The 15262-nt window shown below is 45.2% G+C and overlaps 1 long non-coding RNA gene across 1 annotated transcript; it reads left to right on the top strand.

The window, feature by feature from the left end:
- The first annotated feature begins 10326 nt into the window (after window positions 1-10326).
- LOC142592542 (uncharacterized) lies at window positions 10327-15239 on the top strand. The gene is made up of 2 exons (XR_012830716.1): window positions 10327-11060; window positions 13929-15239. It is a non-coding gene; the product is annotated as an uncharacterized LOC142592542 (long non-coding RNA).
- The last annotated feature ends 23 nt before the right edge of the window (window positions 15240-15262 follow it).

A 15262-nucleotide genomic window follows, 5' to 3' on the forward strand; every position in this document is an offset into this window, starting at 1 on the left:
AAACTTGAGCGCACTCACTGTTAGGAAAAGGAATGTTGTTTTCATTGTGTAACGAAATGGCATTAGTATGGCGTTCAGGAGATAAAATTTTGCCAGAACTTTCTGGGATTAGATTTGAAGTGAAGGAAGTTCTTGGGAAAATTATTTATTTTTGGCTACATTGAGAGCGGAGCAGTAAGAACTTAAACAGTTAAGATACCTTTCCCAAGCTGACGGGGTGCCGGTTCGTTTTGCATTTCTGTATGAACGTTTCTTTTTGTTTCTAAGTAGATGAAGGGACTTAGTGAACCACGGTTTGTTTTTGTCTTCAGTTATTCTGATTAAAGAAATGTTCTGCTCAACCAATGCGCATAACTTATCTCTGAACATGACCCAGTTATCCTGAACAGACCTGGTGCGGAACGAAAGTAAAAATTGATGTTCAAGAAATGATTTTAGCTCAATGTTGATTACTTCATAATTTCCTTTGTTGTATTCACGAATTGTCTTTCTTGAGACACCTGTAAATGGTAATGGGACACTGATGGATAACTTGAGTAATCTGGGGTCACTGAAACCATTCGAGCATGTTACTTGTTCTATAGTTTCCAGGGCGTTAGTTAATATAAGATCTAAGACGTTAGAGCCACGGGTAGGTTCTTTAATGATCTGGAACAGATTATTATCTAATGTTAGGCTAATGCATTCTGATGAAAAACTGCAGTATGACGACAAGTTTGGCCAATCAATGAGAGGAAGATTAAAGTCGCCAATAAGGTATGTGAACTCGGTTGGACAGAGCTGGGTGGCTTTAGCAATGCTGCTGCGTAGTTCATCAACGAAGCAATCACTATAATCTGGGGCGCGGTAACAAACGCCTATCGAAACTTTAGCAGAACGGCAGCGGCACGCAGCCCAGACAATCTCGAGACCTGAAGATATGTCAATAATGTACGATGCGATAGTCTTTTAATAGCCAGGAGGACGCCACCATCTCTTCTATCTGAGCGATCGCAGCGATAAATATCATAGATGAGCTTAATCATCATCGCTCGCTGAGTCCTCAGAGTCCGAGCTGGGGCTGTGTTGCAGGGCACACTCATTCCACAAGAAGTCATTTTCGACGCCGTCCGAGCTGTTGGAGGTTCCGGTGACGTTAAAACTTCGGGATACGTTGTCCATCGACACCGAGCTCCACAGAGTTTCGTACAATAATTACTAGAGGGAACTCTGGCGCTAGTGTCTGCAGGAGCTGCAATGAGAGCGGTTGTACCAGCATGGGAATTATGGGAAGTACATGGATTTGCCTAAACTTCGTCTTTCTGGCTTCAAACGGCATGTAAACTCATTTTCAACAATGCATTGCGCAATAAATAATTAAGTAAACATCATTAAAATGTCCGATGGCAGGATTCGAACACAGAAACTCCAGCACGGAAGCCTGATATTGAAACCATTAAGCCACGGGCGCATGTGTCGATAGGCGAATGAAACGCCTTTATGAATATATCGCGGGCATGCCAGTGCCTTTTGACGCTTGGCGCGTTTCGATTTGGCCACCTGGACAAGCTCAATCGTTGCAAGTAATAGCAATTGTGCCTGTTTGCGGTGACTTCTGCACTTCGAAGAGTATAGATTGCGCTGAAATTTCCGACATTAAGATTTCTATAGCGTAATATACAAAGCCACAAGAACGTCTCAATCCACAAGCACGAAGACCAGACAAATACATGTACTTCCCATCATTCCCATGGTGGTACGACTGCAGCGCCAGAGTTCCCTCTATTAATTATTGTATGAAACTCTACGCCGAGCTCCACGTGGACAGAATCTAGCCAAGCACAGTCGCAAGGTATGCCCTCTTGAGTCATCTGCCCAGCGTCTGCTTATGGCTGCAGCTTACCATCCATTCCTAGTACTGCCTTCAGAAATCGACTTTAAGAGGCATACTTATGGTGACAACAGCAACGTCTGTGGCGACACGACACAGCTGTTCCTTGACTTTATCCGTCAAGTGATCGAGGAAGCTATCCAAGACCAAAAGTGACCGTTTGGCGAACAAGGCGCCTGGGTGGTCCTGCCAAACGGTTTTTGCCCAGTCGAGCATAAGGTCATCGTTCATCCAGCCCTTTTCTTTCGCTCAACCTATGATTCGCTTGGGGAACACTTCATTGGTAATTTCTTTCCTTTGTAGGGGGGTGGCTTTAGCCCGTCCGCGGTAATACAAAGCATCGCTGCACAGTGTTTATGCTCAGCGCCGGTTCTTCGTGCGATGATGGTCTTCTTACTTTTAACTTAGACTATGTAGGCTAAGCACTTTGTCGGTGTAGTCGTCCGAAAGCCGCTGGAACAGCGTAGTCCTTCGCCGAAAGGAGAGGTTCATCCTCTTCAAAAATCTTCGCACGCAATCGGCACTACTTTATAAATCCTCGAACGATATGCTTTTCGCACATGCCAATTAACGCATGAGCCTTCATGCGCAGCATGCGCGTTGTCAAAGCATAGCCAGCTTTACGCAATTCCACAGTGTTGCTAACTCAGTGTGCCATCTTATCCCTAGAATGATATCCAAAAATCCCTAGATTGCAAAAGAAATCACTAAAGTTGTTATACAATGACAACGTCATGCTTCACGGGGCCGCAGAACTTTGTGCACGCTTCTGTTCACATCTGTATAAGTCTTGTTGAATGATAAAGTAAATTGGTTTTTTTACTCGGCTCATCGCCGCCAGTTCCACAAGTTGACATTTACTTTGGTAGTGCGTCTATTGTGCACAGATCTCTTCGAAATATGAACTTATGAGGTGCTATCGAAGTACTAGAAACATGGTAAATTGCCAAGCATGCGTTCTCGAGTGAGTTCTCGAGACCAAACTAGCCAAGCTTCAGAAGTTTCGCTTTGACACACGCTGCGCGGCAGTTATAATACCCAGCCACAATAATTCTTCGCCCTCTTTTGCTAAAAGGTCCAAACAAGGGTTCCCAAATCGAACCATAGGCGGCAGTACTAAATGGCCTTTTTGGTCGAAAAGAAACTCTATGTTACTAGAGCCGCCGGAAGACATGCCCCATACGGCCCTCAAGAGAACAGCGATGTCCAGTCCACCCGTGCCTATTACGATGTCAGAACTGAAAGAAGTCACGACTGACTACACAGCTGCTAGTTGTAGCGACCGCTAGCTCCAGGCGCTTTGCTCCACCTCCACTAGTTGGTAGTGCTAGAAAGTCAAGAAACAGCTAGTTTCAGCTACCTTGCTAAAGTCTGCATAGGTACTTAGGAATATGCATAGTGGCGTAAATGGCTGCATAGCTGCATCTGAGAAATCCCTAGATACTTCGAGAAAGACGCTAAATCCCTAAACAGACCCGAGAACCCTTAGATCTAGGAATAAATCCCTAGAGGAGGCATTACTTCACTTCCATCACGTAGCAGAAGAGCCCTTCGAATTCAGTAAACTTGCATGGCTTGCCTTGGAAAACGCACTTTTTCCTGCTTGTGTACTTCAAAGCATCTTTCTGACTGCTCCATCGTCGAACGCACTTCACGTCCACGTTGAACTTTATTCACGCTTCCCATGTTTGAGAACAAACTCTACTACCTTCAATTTAAAGCCAGCCGTGGAGCTGTTTAGGTGCTTGACCATAGTGATAAAATGTGAATGCCCAGATGAAAATAAGCAAACAGCACAAAAGTTCCCAACGGCACGCAGAGCATCTGTAAATGGCCAAACAATGCACACAAACCAGAGTTGGTGATGCTAATGCTAATGTGGACAGCGCGAGTTCACATAGAATTGAGAAAAGCTAATAATATCCTGATTTCACCTTTAGACGACGAGTGTATGAACACCAAGAGGTAAAAAAGTTTTTAACCTAGTTGATGAACACCTTAGTACGTAGGAAGTTAAAAAATCCCAGTCACGTATTTGTTAGGGATGATGATTTGTCGCATTCTCTGGCACCATCGATGCCACCGAAGCTCGCACAGAGCCGCGCATTTTTTCATATGTGTGGGTTGAGGAAAGAGTGGCTGCGGCCCTTATGCGGATTTCTTTTTTTCCTGATACATACTTGGAAATACGGGGTGCGGCCCATACACGGGTGTGGTGCTTATATGTGTTTATGCGGTAATCAATTTTGCCATGCACGTATTTTATACTATGGCTGTTGTTTCTTGTACCTACCTTACGTTCAGTGCTTTCAGTTCTGTTTCTTAGGCAAAACGTCAAATTGGCGTCACGTTACGAAAGCAAAATTGGGCCATCAGCGCCATTTTATTCGCGTCGCGTCTACGTCACGCAAGAAAATGGCGGAATGTCCAGAATAGCGCCTCTACATGGGAATGATGGGAAGTACAGGCTTCGGATTGACTTCAGTCTATAAATTAGCGGCGTTTGCTTGCGGCGCAGTAAACGAAGCTATACTGAAATATACTGAAAGAAACTGTCTGCATTACCCCGGTCGACGGAACGCAGGCGTTAGGTTCGTCCAAACGTCACGTCCGGGATGTCGCACCCGTTCTTTATTTTTTGCGTCAGTGATGTCACATCCGTCTTTGGTTTTGACGGCAGAATGGCAAGCTCAAAGAGGAGCTACGCTCAAATAAGTGCATAAAGACGTGTATCGTTTATTTTAGGAGGCTTGTGCTAACGTAAAGCGTAAGCTATCGTAAGTACTTCACTTTTCCATTCGATGTGCATCTACTGTGCAAACCTACGCTTTCGGCTGCCTGATACTTCGTTTCCAGGTTCCTTTCCAGCTCATTTTCCTTGTGACGCATCCCACGGACCGTGGCACCGGCCAGCCAGTGCTACAGTGTACTGGTGCCGAGAATGCATATTAGGCGAAACTGTTAATCTTAGGTTCCTTCAGACTTCTTAAGAGCCTTTTTCAGAATCACTTAAATGTAACATTACCTGGTTACGGTGCTGCTACACGGCAGAATGTATAAATGGCAGATGACCCAAGTGCGGCATGTGCGCGCGCTTGTTTAGAGAAAATAAAGAGTATTCATCGTGTATTTCCCAATAGAAACGCACATTGCTGACGCATGGTTCAGGTCTGTCGTCCGTCGACTAAGGATGGTATTTAATGAAGTCGCTAAATTAGTGCTTTGCGGCCTCATTGCACGCGCGGGAAAGAGCATTCGTTTTACAGCCAAAGTACTATCGCTGCGCTGTCAGCAGCCATTCTCTGGTAACCTTTCTCCGCAGCTCGAGTGCTCTATGCAGATGTGACGGAGGTTGTGTGTGCGGTCGGTATGTGTGATTTTCTTGAAAGAAAAAGCTTCATTACAAAATGCATGATCAGGCTGCGTGGTCATCCGTTCTACTAGAGCGAAACAATCAATAAACTATACAAGCATGGACATACACAAGCTACTGCCAAATAAACATCAAGGTGGGGCTATTTAATACTGGTGATTTAATCATGGATGAAAGACTGGGATGTTCTCTTTGTGTGCTTGCTTCAAAGTAGGATAAATCGAAACTTGGCCAACCAATTTTACTAGTGTTATAAGGTTTTGTGAGAAAGGGTGTTGTGTATTGCTTTGGAACTAGTGACTTAATTTAAGAGTGTGGTATTGTCTCCCATCGCACGTGTATTTCCCCGGATGGAAGTGATGTTCATGTTGTGCTCAACAATGCTTCAAGAACCCTCTGAGCACTTACACGTTGGTATTACAGCCACTTGTGAATTCTGGTCCTAATGTAAGCATTAAGGGGCTTTAGCACTCTTTAATGATAACTTTAAAGGTTAATTCTATAGTGTATATTGTTGACCGACAAGAGAGGCTGCGTCTGGTGAAAATTCCTAAGATGAAAGACGAAAAGTCCAAAGTTATATGAGCATATTCGAAAGCACAAAATAATGGTTCTGCCCAGCAAGAGCTGTTTGAACAAATATGTGAGAAACTATAAAATAAGCTTTGGGTTCAATGAAAATGCCCTTGCTGCCATCGCAGAAAAAAACAAAACTATGGATGAGTTTCAGAGGCACGGATCGAGGTCTCTTGATTTATAAAATGAATCTTTCAGAGAGCCTTCAAGTGACAAGCAGTGGATTTATTGAAGGCTTCGTTGATTTGGGCAAATACACTTCTCTGGACCAAAGCATACAAACATGTGTTCACGGTCTGGTAGTGTTGTACCAGCCATTTACAGGCAACTTTCAGCAGATCCTGGGAGCCTTCGGGTCCCATGGAAACGTTAAGGCAGATATGCTTGCGAAGATCATAGTTGATGTGACACTAGCTGAGAAGTCTGGCCTTTTTGTAGATTATGTGAGCACAAATGTCACATCCTGGAATAGAAGTATGTGGCGACAGTTCGGCATCAAAGGAACTTCAAAGTCAATTGTCTGCAAAGTAAAGCACCCTGCAGATAACAGCAGAAGCCCGCACTTCTTATAAGACTTTCCGCATCTCTTGAAGTGCGCCCGCAACAGCGTTGTGTAAACGGGTCTCCAGGTGCCTGAAGGAACGACCAGGATAGATGTGAAAGAGGCGTGGAAGTGTGACAATAGGGATATTGTGTGACCCAAAGCAATGTCTCGTGTAACAAGAGTTGTCATCGAACCGAATGAGTTTGAAAATGAAAGTAAACTATGCTTTCACTTTTTTCCAGCGATGAGATAATCAGAGGCTTGTATGCATATAGGGAAGAGATCGACAGAATATATGGCACCGGCTCCAGCAAAGTAACTACATGCTTAATCAGAATAATGGCTAAGCTGATTGCAGCCATGACTTCTCGCTGCAGCCGTGATGCTATGCATTCAAGCTCACCAGTCTTGGCTGAAGTGAAAGATTTTATTGCATATTTAGATGCCTGGGAGGAAGGAATTGGAAAACTAGGTTTCCTCAGCCAGGGTACCACAGAAGGGCTTCGTGTTACTCTGGCAAGCACCGTGCCCATTCTCGAATATCTAACAGCAAAACTTGGCCATAAGTACTTGCCAACTTCACGACTAAGCCAGGATCCTCTGGAGAATGTGTTCGGAATCTTGAGGCAAATGTCTGGAAGCAATGATCATCTGACGCCGACAGTTTCTACGTTCAGCAAGCTTTCTCAGATTCTGCAGTTTGGTAAAGACACCTGCAAATGGAAATGTGTCGCCATCAATGCTTAAGAGCCTCATATATGGGGCATGCAAGGACCAAGTAGAGGTCCAGAAGAAGCTTGACGAGCTCATGGACATTGACTGTCTCAACGAAGTGCATGAAATACGTGAACCGGTATCCCATTGGATCACAGTGCAATGGTTTCAGCCAAAAGTGACTACCGAGTAATTTATTACATCACAGGATATGTCGCAAGAGGGATGATAAGAAAAACCAAATGTGATGAATGTGCAAAAGCACTCATTTATCCATCTGATTCTGAAATGCCTACGGATGTCTGTTTAGTCAAAGAAGTAGACAGGGGAGGACTGCTTTACCCCTCTTATCAAGTGCAGACCATTATCGCAAAGATGGAAGACTCATTCACATACTGCTTCAGTTTCAGGAAACTGAAAGCAAATAGCATAATGGACCTGATTTCTGCACTGGCAAGAAATCGACTGAATCATGTTGGCTGCAAACAACGCTCGACAGATGTAACCAACAGTCGCATCAAGTCTTATATGATGACAAGGCTGCATTTCATTGTAAAAGCAGAAAACCAGGCACGGGAGGGTAAGTGGCAGCGAATGCGCTATTTGAAGCTTCATCGCGTTACATGATTATGCCTGGACTTATGCTTTCCTCTGATTATGATTTAGAACTACTTATTTGTGATGTACAAAAATAAACATGCAATCTTTCAACTCTCTGCACTCTGTGTTTGTATATGCGTGAGTCAAGATGTAGAAAATCCACCAGACACGAAACTTTTATCGGATTGACGGAAAGTGAACAGCCGTAAAGTGAAGGAAGTAATAATGTATCCTTAACTGGTGCATATCCTTTAACACCGTAAGAGGGGGTTACAACCGTTTGTAAATGTGAGCATATACTCGCTCCTGCGGCTATGTGTGAAACTGTTTATAAAGACCGCGCGGTCTAATCGCGAAGTAAACCGGCTCTTGGATGCTACCTTCATGGTTTGCACGTCACTAGAGATCGGTCAATGGCCACGCTACATTCCGTGCCTATATCTCCGTGTACAGCACCCCGTAGCTAGCTAGACACACTGCCGGATTCCTCTCATAACAAGCTGTTTGGAAGCTCTGCAAACTGTTTGGAACTGCCGCGGTGCGCCTGGCCGGCTCGGCCGCAGGGCGTCCGCCGCGGCCGACCGATCTAAAAATAGGGTGCCTTGATGTCCTCCTCGCCCGCTAACGGAGCGGCGGCCGAGGAGGACATCGAGGCACCCTATCTAAAAATAAAGCCCCTCAATTTTTCAAAAGTAGCGCCATTCTTAGATCTTTCCGACACCCCGCTCACCCTGGCGGGTCCTCCTCCACGCCTCCTGTCTCCCCAGCCTCCTCCGCTCCCCCATTGGCCAATCTGTGTCACGTGGAAGCAGGCGCCGCGCTTTTGTGTATTTTTTTCTTTCCAGCGCGGAGCAGGCGCCGCGCTTTTGTATATTTTTTCTTTCCAGCGCGCGCCGACCTCCATTATTGGGCCTGCGCGACGAAACTACGGCAGGCGGACTGACAGAGTGCGTTAGCGTAATAGAATGTGCAGGGCCGAGAACATAATTGCGATGCCATGCTGCTGCGCCTTCGGTTGCCGCAACAGACACAGCGAGGGCAAAAAGTTTTTTGCTTTGCCGTCCGGCGGGCGCTACACAAAAAGAAGTGTGGATACGCAGGATCGGGCGGGCTGACTTCGAGGAAGTGACAAAGAACGCACGGCTTAGTGAAGTAAGGGCCACGGCTACTCACAACCTCTTATTTTGAGCCTAGTTCACGCCTTAATTCCGCTTCGAAAAAGTGTGTGTTCATGCTCTGCGTGGTTTTTAGCGCGTTGTTTGACTTCTTTTTTCGAATGTGCTCTCTTTGTTTCATGTAGTTTTGTCTTGCGGTGAGATGTACGCATCTGCAGCTGGCCTGTGACATAAAAGCGACTTTATTCAGGGTGTGTTTTGAGCTCCACCAGAAGTTAGCACATTATCGACGCTTTTGCAAGGCTCACTATGACTTACGACGCAGTCTTAGCTTCGAATGTACGCCCGCATGCATTGATTTGGTTTGTGGTGATTAACGTTTTTAACGTTCCGAAGCGACTAAAGCTAAGAGGTCGTAGTGGATGGCTCAGGATAACTTTATCTAGCTCGCCTGGGGATGTTTAACGTGCACTTTGATCGTAGAGTCGTACGTGGGCCGGTAAATTCCTCGTTGGCGTTTCATAATACTCGCGCGCTAGCGCTGCTTTAGAAGTTGGCGCCTCGGCGCGATTGTATTTCTTCAATAAATTTTATTTACTAGTTGTAACAACTTGTCATTATTTCGTATTATTGACAGCGCCTCCAGGGCACCAAAGCGGCAACGGGAACACCAAAGCTAGAACCACGGCTGGATGGGGCTTGCCGAAGCCTGTGCATGCCAAGGGGGTATAAGATCGCGGACAGCCAATTTTGTATGTGAACACTCCCTGCGACGCCTGCATTAGTGTAATGTTACGTGCTCTTCAGAGGCCTCCGTTAGCCATTACATGTGCCCTCCTGGAGCAGTACTTGTAAAAAAAAAAATAATATATCGTCACGATTACCAAAGCAACCCGCAATGAAAAAAACGGCCCTGTTGCCAGGCATTGCTGACCGCACACAGCCGGAATCTCTCACGCGCCGACCGAACAAAAGTGTCCTGCAGGTACGTGAATGAACCTACGAAACCACGTACACATACCTTCACGCTGTCAACACCTGAAACTTTGGTAATTACGCGCGTGTTTGAGTACACCGCGTGCTTGCGTCGTGTTTCAGCAACACGAACTCTCAACGTCGCGCGCTTTACGCCTTAAATACTCCTTGAATAATGGTAATTTTCTCTATTTCTTCCGCAATTCCAAGACGAAATTCTAAAGGCCAGTTACCGACTGGCGAAGAAAGATCTCGATTGAAAAAACTGCTCCGCAGGGCTCGAACGAACTTTTCTGCGGATTTCCTGCCGTAGCGTGTTAGCCGTCGTCTGCTACGGCAGGCCCACCACCGGCGGCGCCACCGACGAGGCCGCGCCGAGCGGAGGAGGAGGGAAGTGAATGGCGCTACTTTGGGAAATTGAGGGGCTTTATCTAAAAAGCGACAACAGCGCCGCCGCTGCCTGCACGATCTGTTGCTACCATAGAGTTTCCTACAAGAATTACTAGAGGGAACTCTGGCGCTAGTGTCTACGGGAGCTGCAATGGCGTGCGTCTAATTGTCGTACAAAAATCCCTCACGTGACCTGATCCTAGGTGCCTAGGGACAGGATCGTTTAGGGACTTTTGAGAAGGCATGATGGTTGCGCCGAGCGACGCCGTGGCGTGTTCGTTCTCGGCGTGATCGTTCACCGGCTCGCGCGGACCGCGCGTTGTTCAACGTTGCTTATGTGATTGTGCTTGCGTTGCTTGTGTGTTGGTTGTACGTACTTAGCGGGAAAGCCGCGAGTAGTGGTGATGCGACAGTGCGGCTTTCGCCATCTGTGCTTTCGCCTCGGTGACCTCTGGCAGTACAGAATCTGCGTTGTGTGACCCGTGCTTCCTTGACAATTGAAATGTCGAAGTGGCCTAGCGCCTCGGCAGCGAAGTTCTGCGAACCGCAATGCCGTGGCGTGCGTTGAATCTCCGGCCCACGCCGACCGCTGGTCGTGTGTCTCCGCAGTGGGATCAGTACTTGTTGGCTAAAAGTCGCGCAGTAGTAGTGGTGTGGCATGTCGGCTTTAAGTCTCGGTGAACTCTGGTGGTGTGAGATCCGTATTTCTGAAGAATTCATTGGTGCTGACGATTGAAATATTCAAGTGGCGTAGCGCCACGGCAATGCAATTTGCGAACCGGCGCTGTGCAGCAGCGTCGTCGTGTTCGCCCCTTTTCGGCAGCGTCATCACATCGCACATGCACTTTTACTTGACGGGACTCGTAGGCGGAGGTATTGCACGTGTTTTTCGCCACGACTTACGTAAGTAATATTGCATAAGGTGGTGTTTGCTCACAACTGTTCACGCGTCCTTGAAATAGGGCAGCGCATGTTTTCAATCGTGTTCAGCGCTAGTGCACTATCCGTCACTTCATGTGATTTACTTTTATCGTGGGCTTTACGACAATTATCGCGTAGTGCTGTGAACATAACGGAGCTTTAGTGATGTCACATGATCTGCCAGAATTCCACGAAATGCAGAGTAGATGTTTAATATTATTCGTACTAAGGGCGCGATAAGCACAGTGAGGTGGAGCCTAATATTGTGCCCTGTAATCTTCAGCTGCATTTGTGCTCGTTTTTCGCGCTCTTAGTTTTAGCAACGGGACGCAGGGTTCGGTGCAAAGTTGGGACGAATGAATGTGTATATACGTCTGCAATAACTTCACCGCAACACATTTGTTACCTTGAACATACTGCCCCGCCCGCTTTACTATAATCTCAGGTGCTCTCGAACTCTCTATTTACCGGTATTTTTATTTTCACGTGCTGAATGGTCCTACCGCAATACATATATATAGTGAGGTGAAGCTGATTAATGTTGCCAAGTGCTTTGACAGTGTCAGATCTAACAGTTATAAAATGACATGGCCAATACAACAGCTCACACCTTCACTTTAACAATTCTATTAGGACTGTCAAACTAATCTTACAGCACAGAAAAGCAACGTAAACACCTCAAGAGTTGATTAGCAAGTAATACTGGAAAGTTCAAGTCTAGTGACCAAGGGTGTGGTGAAGTGCTTTAAACATTCAACCAATACACCTTAAGTGCTTAAAAATTTCTAGCATATTGATGCAGGCTGATCAGACTTACTTTGATATTGGTTGTTTTACAATGAAAATAATAGTACTGCATAAGAGGATGCAAGCGACTCGTGTGCTGCTTGGTTATGCAAACCACATGGGTGCCAGAAATACCCAAACATGGTGCTTGTTTACATACGCTGCTTGCGTCCACTAATCTAACGCTCTCTAATGTCAGCAGTATAAAGAGAGGCTGTAAAAATATGGCTTTGAATTTCACAACTCCAATTTTGTTTCTTCTGTACTTGTACAACCTATGGTTTTGTGACAGTATCTGCCTAGCTCATTGCCACATTTTGCGACAAAAGCAGTGATGATTCAATCAGAGTTGCCTGTCCTAATATTACTCCAATAATTCTTTAAACAGTTCATTTTTTAAGCACAAAGCATGTCATGCCCAACTAGAAAATTAACCATGCAATAATCTACTAGAAGTGGCTAAAAAATCAGCAGTCTTCTGAAGTCAGCTTGATTTGCAGCTGCTAAAATTGGCTATTATTGAATTAGGGCAAGGAAGAAACGGCTTGAATAAACATATGTCTCATCAGAAAGTTGCGGTGGTGTGCTGCAGGCTAAAAGCCGTTTTGGCATTGGTCTACCTCTGTCCCAAAACCAGGCACCACAGCCAAGGCGACTTCACTTGGCTTTGACAGCTTCAAATTCGCTTTCACAAGCACGTAATACTCAGTCGAGGTGAGCTCAATGCACATCACCCGCACTGGGGATGCAAAGACATACGGCCAAGAGGATGCCACCTTGACGAAGCAGACACCACAGAGTGCACATGGCAAAGATGGAGTCATTTTTCAGATGTTGAGGAATCTTGCCGAAACAAGGAAGCAAGCACTATTGCTTGTAATCAATGAAATCTGGAATATTGGAATTCCTCACAGAGTGAAAACACTTGGTCATGATGCCACTACCGAAACCAGGCATGAAACCTGACACCATATACAACCTTTGATCAGTCTCACTCACATTGACAGTGTGCATATTGACTGAAGGAATGTGCCTCGCGAGGCTGAACCAGCATCTGGGAAAGACAATAGCCTCTTTCTGCATCAAACCATCGTCAATGCCAGCCGCTTTGGAGGAAAGATGTATCGGTTCTTAGTCACAGTCCAACCAAGAAGGATGTTGAGCACAGTCTGCAATGAGGAGGTACTGGTGGCCTTTCGTGAAGCCTGCCCAGTCATTAGTGATGTGAAAGCCTCTAATGCAACCATATGTTTGAATATGAAGTTATAGTAAACAGCCAAAGACTTTTACCAACTGCACAGGTGGAAATGCAGGTAAAACCCGGACCAGCACACTTGGTTGCAGGAGTGATTCGCTGATGAGGTAAGAAGGTGACTTAACAGTTGGTGATAAGGTACACCGAATGCAGGTATGCGCAATATGTATACATACTGTTAGGCTGAAACAGATTAATTTTCTCCAAAGCAATATCAAAAGCTCAATTTTGTTTAGGATGCCACTCATGTGCTTTAGGTAAGTGTGGGCATCATCATCATCAGTCTGGTTACACCCACTGCAGCGCAAAGGCCTCTCCCATACTTCTCCAACTACCCCGGTCATGTACTAATTGTGGCCATGTTGTCCCTGCAAATTTCTTAACCTCAGCCGCCCACCCAACTTTCTGCCGCCCTCTGCTACGCTTCCCTTCCTAGCAGTGTGGACAGGGTTATATACAGCGGCATAGGCAAATGATACAACTAGATACAGCTGTTATGCGTAATATTTTTTTCTGGACTAAATTCTTGCTCCTTGAACTCATTCGAGATCATTAACTGTAGCACCAAAGTAGTGGAACACTACCAGAACAAAGGCATGTAGCGTGCACATCTCAATTCTTCTTATGCCAGTCTTCTTTTTTACACCAATAGCTGCTATGGGCCAACTCCCCTGGTTCTGATGTCTACTGGTGTTGTCACTCTTAATTCCCAAATTTATTGCTAGAATATTGCAGATAAAGTTCTCATTGTGATGTGTGGATTCAAACATATGATCAAAAGATTGGCAGTCCACAATTCTACATTTCAGCCACTCTGCTGAAGGTACAGTCGTGGTGAATACCGATCCTGGAGAGTGCGATCTAGCCAACAGGTGCCATGATTGGCTAACACCTGTTCAATGTCTGCGTGCTGTATATAGAGCTGGCGTCCACGCCTTCAAATTCTTACTCATCACTTTCCCCACTTGTGAAGGCAGTACTATGTTAATTTTTCTTCTTACATGTAATGACAGTGATTGGGTGCATCTGCTTTATTAATCTTCTAGTGCTTGGCTTCTCAGATTTGCTGGATGGGGCTGGTTGATGGGGCAGAGCGCGAGACCTAGCAATGGGTAGCTCAAATATAGCTTTGAGAAAACCAAATTAATTCAGCAGTAAGAAGCTAAAGGGTTGTTTTTCTGGAGACCAGAGACCAAGTCTGGATGTGAAAGAGGAGGAAGAAAACTAGTCTTTCCACTTCAACACTGGGAGGCACAACTCCCACTTATTTTACTTCTTTAAAGGAGATTACTGACTTGCACTGGCAAGTGTTCACTTCAACAAACACCGAATGAAGCAAGCTTCCTGCGCATATTTCACCATTTATTGCATCACTTTCACAGTACGAGTGGAACTCCAATTTTCGTTATGCCACAACTTGCCCAATCTTGTGTTTTGCAGTAGGATTTTAGCAGTGCTATTAAGGCACTTACATATTCGTGAATAGTAGTAGAGAAAAAAAAGTAAGAAAACAGTGGCTCTTTGTGCATCGACTATGCATGCACCTGGTGCTCTCATGTCCATTTTTTCCGCTATCTGCTAAATCGTTCTAAACAAGAAAAGCTCATACACAATTATTTTGCAGAGTCAGACAACTAAACCAGTATCCTTGGTAAGCAAGGTTTATTTATTTGGTGACATTTTCTGTGGCCCTGCTATTGGGCTTTCTTTTCATCCTTTTCCGCTGTGCAGGTTCATTAAGAAGTGACAAGACAGTTTGACAATTTTAATCACTGAAAGACTTAGCGAAACCTTTTTTGGGTTGTTTTTCCTTGCTTTCAGACTCTGCACATTGCCTTTTAAGGCATGTTTTAAGTGTTTCTTTTTTTTATGGAGAGGGCATGTTAACATCTTTTACACCATGTCAATTATGTGGTGCCATAGTGCGTTCTTGGATGGAGTCTTGCCCTTTCATTCAGTAAAATATGTTTTTTGTGTCATAGGCAGTTTTACATTTGAGTATGAGTGTAGCATTTTGCTAAGTTTTGCCTCTGTCACCCAAGCTTGCTACCCACTGTTGTTGACATGTGACACACATGTGACTTTTGTTCAATAAAAGGAAGTCTGTCACTTATCCTGTGCACTGGTTGTATTCTTGAATTAC

Source organism: Dermacentor variabilis, chromosome 9 (genome assembly GCF_050947875.1).
Source record: "Dermacentor variabilis isolate Ectoservices chromosome 9, ASM5094787v1, whole genome shotgun sequence".
In the NCBI taxonomy this organism is placed as follows: domain Eukaryota; kingdom Metazoa; phylum Arthropoda; class Arachnida; order Ixodida; family Ixodidae; genus Dermacentor; species Dermacentor variabilis.